This window comes from Lissotriton vulgaris, chromosome 5 (assembly GCF_964263255.1).
Source record: "Lissotriton vulgaris chromosome 5, aLisVul1.2, whole genome shotgun sequence".
NCBI classification, from domain to species: Eukaryota; Metazoa; Chordata; class Amphibia; order Caudata; family Salamandridae; genus Lissotriton; species Lissotriton vulgaris.
The window spans coordinates 850,016,853-850,020,683 of NC_141693.1; positions in this window are offsets into that span (position 1 = coordinate 850,016,853).

Below are 3,831 nucleotides of genomic sequence, written 5' to 3' on the forward strand. Positions count from 1 at the left end.
ATCTCTGACACTAAAGATGACAGTTCCCAGCTTCCAGTAACCATGGTAGGTCAAATAATTAAAGCGCCAAGGAGGTTTATTGAAGAGATACATTTGTACATATATAAATATATACTGATTTGTGTTTTTATTTATTTTTTATTTAACAGAGGGGTGATGTAATGTCTTGTGAGATTTATGGCGGAACCCTTTTTTTGAATCCTAACAGACACCATAGGGCTGTGACATAGGTGTCAGAGCGGAATGCAATGAAAGCTTGTTTTAAAATATGAAGTTTGCAGTTACACTCTGAAGAATAAAGACGAGTAACAATAAGCTCTGTGTGTGGCGTAGTCATTGGTGGGTACCCGTGCTGGGGAGGACGCTGCACCCTCCATATCAAGGGCCTTTGAAATTGAAACCCTAGGCCAGTGATGAACCTTTATTTGAGGGGTAACTGTGAAAGACCTCATACACAGTAGAAAGACAGCAATGAATATACAAAAAATAATAGATGTCATACCAGGGCCTGATCCTTCATAAAATCAGAAGTCCTGCTCTTGTTAATTAATATGGAAAAAGCTTTTCATATTTTGGTATGTGAATATCTTTATATACAGATGGGATTGATGGTACTGGGGGAAGGGTTAGAAGACTCTTTTGTGCTACTTTAGATTGCTCCAACAGCGAGAGTATGCACAGGCCCTATAAAATATCAGACGCATCTAAAGTGGAGAGGTGGACAAGGCAGGGCTTGTCCTTGATCCCCTCTCATGTTTAACATCGCCATTGAGCTACTGGCTAATAAAGCTAGGAGGGAGTACCTTTCCAAATGCACCATTTATAAGCCAATAACACATTATATATCATTAAATGCAGACAACATATTATTGTACATGGGTGGTATGTAGGGGGGCTCTGAGAAGACATTAGAGCCAGTAGATACATTTTGAAACATCTCAGGGTTGGGGTAAACTGGTGAAAGTCCACAACCACTTAATACAGCTGCCAATGGGAGGAACAGCACTCCCCCCTGCCCTAAGCGGAAGTAAATGGGATATTAGCACAGTACGCTACTTGTGGACCAAAACATGATTTAGTGAAGGCAAAATGTGTCCGGCAATATGGGCATGGGGAAATGTGCGCATTTCTTGGGGTACACTCCCATTGTCAGTCATGGGCTGGATTGGATTTTCCACAATGCTGGCACTCCATCGGCTTCTCTACTATTTTGTAACACTACCAGTGATAATCCCAGGAAGTTCGTTCTGTGAACGTGATACAATCCTCTCTGAACTAATATAGGGACCAAAAATACATATGTTTGCCCAGTCCAAGATCCAGCTTCCTATACCTGAGAGTGGGTTTGCTGCACCTGATTTTAAAATGTATTATCTAGCCACCAAGTTACACTGGCTGATAGGGGGTGTGGTGGACTGGTTAGCTGGGTAGGAAATGGTGGCTAACAGGATCCTGCATCTGTTAGAACTACACAGGATTCTCGTATAGCCTAGAATAGAGAGAAGAACATTATAGAGTACTACTACACTTTTGAAATGGATGCCTTCACAAAAGCCACACACGTGCACCATATATCCCAGAGTTTCCCATTGAGGGACTGGTAGTCATACTGTCTATAACAAACTACAGTGGCTTAAAAATATGGTAAGAAAGAGGATTGATGAGTAATGGGGACCAGTAAGGGAGCACACATTTAGACTGTGGTATGTAAAACGAGGACTATAACCCACCTCTCGGATATTTATGTTCTACAGAATTGTTATTGCTGTCATAAAAAGTATATGGATGATGGGAGCTAATGAACCTCCCACGCACTAGGGGTTCAGGATAATGTTCACTACTACTGACGAGAAGTGCAAGGCTGTTAGACAATTGTAGCCTAATTAAAGGGCATATTTACAAGGAATTAACGTCACCAGAGTGTACCTTTATGCGTTGTTCTGGTGGCATTAAGCCCTTCACCATATTTACAAGGCAGTGTTGAGCCACTTAACGTGGCTTAACGCCACCTTCTAAATAAAACCCTATTCACACAGTACTTGGGGGCATTTGTACAAGCCCCTATCGCCACTACAACGCCACTTTTACGGATGTTGTGGTGGCAATAGGGGGTTTGCCTTATGTATAAGACAATGTTAAGCCGCTTAACGTGGCTTAATGCTGCCTTATACATAAGCCACCCTTTCTCGCTATGGTTATCTTGAAAGGGATATGCAGGGGGTGTTGTGGTGGGCGTTCCACTGCAACACTCACTCATGTATTTGACGCTGCCCCCTATGTACCATGGTGTTTTACATAGGAGGCAGCACCAAAATGAAGACCAGGGAAATCCTGGTCTTAAGTTGGGGAAACGAGGAGAAATGCATTATTACTCTTCGTTTTTGCTTTTTCTGCGTGTGCTTTCTTGTGCAAGCAAAATGCAATGGTTTGTTTATGTACAGATGTCCCTTCCTGTACATAAAAAAATCCTTTTAAAATAATGCCATTTTGTAACTTTCATGTGTGCTGTATGAAGTAGCACACATAGTTACAAAATGGCATTTTAGGATTGTTTATGTGCAGGAATGGACACCTTCCTACACATAACCAATTCTCCCCTGCACACAGACACCCTTGCACTCTGGTGCAAGGGTGCCTGCGTTGATGCTAAGTTGTTAAACTTAGCGCCATCGTGGGGGGAAATGCAAGGCTGCACCACATTCTTGTAAATATCGTGCAGCCTTACGTTTCAGAAGTGCCAGTGAGTCTCGCTAAGCCATGGATGCTAACAACACGCTCCGCCACTTCCTAGTACATATCCTCTTTAGTGTTATAGGGGAATGCAATGAGTTTTGCAGTGGGCGTTCCGCCACAACACCCATTGCTTTTTGACACTGCCCCATATTTACAAGGTATGGGGCTGCGCCAACAATAAGAATAGGAAATACCTGGTCTTAAACAGGCAATACAAGGAGAAATGTTTTATTACTCCTTGAATATTGCCCTTTCTACATTTGCTGCATTCTGCAGAACAAATGGATAGAGCAAATTGCCTGTTAAGATTGTTCATGTTCAGGAAGTTGTCCCTTCCTGCACATAAACAATTGCCCCTGCAGCACAGCCACCCTAGCAAAAGACACCTTTTTAAGTGCCAGCACAAGGGGAAATGCAGGGGTACACCGTATGTTTGTAAATATGGTGCATCCATGCATGTTGGAGTGCGGCGTTACCAATTTTGGAGTAACACTACGCTCTGCCAGTTTATTGTAAATATGCCTCTACGTCTCCCTTAGACACCAATGGCCTCATTTATGTGAAATGACGCATCGCTGCGTGAAAGCAGCGATGCGTCACTTCTCAGTGCGCACTCCTTGGGTCATGATTGATGCGTCATATTTATAATATGACGCATCATGTCGCAAGGAGTTACAGATACGTCAGTATTTCTGACGTATCTGTAGGGCAAAAGTGACGCATTGCTGGAGTGTGTCACAAAAGTGACGCAACTCCAGCAATGTGTACTTTCATATGGGCAAGTCCCATGTTGTTAGTGCCTGCGTCAGTCTTACGCCTGTCATGAAGCAAGCGTAAGATTTTTACGCATTAGTGGCCAAGAAATGGCGCAGTGAAATCTTATAGATTTCACTGCGTCACTTCCATGACCCTTTCTTGTGTCAAAACGCCCTCCTTGCATACAATATACCTGGCGCAAGTATAATGTGGCGCCGGGGTTTACCAAGTGACGCATCTACCTAGATGCGTCACTTTGTAAATATGGCGCAACAAGGCGCATTTTTTACGCCACTGGTGCGTCACAAAAAGTGACGCAACGGCGACGTAAAAGTGACGCAC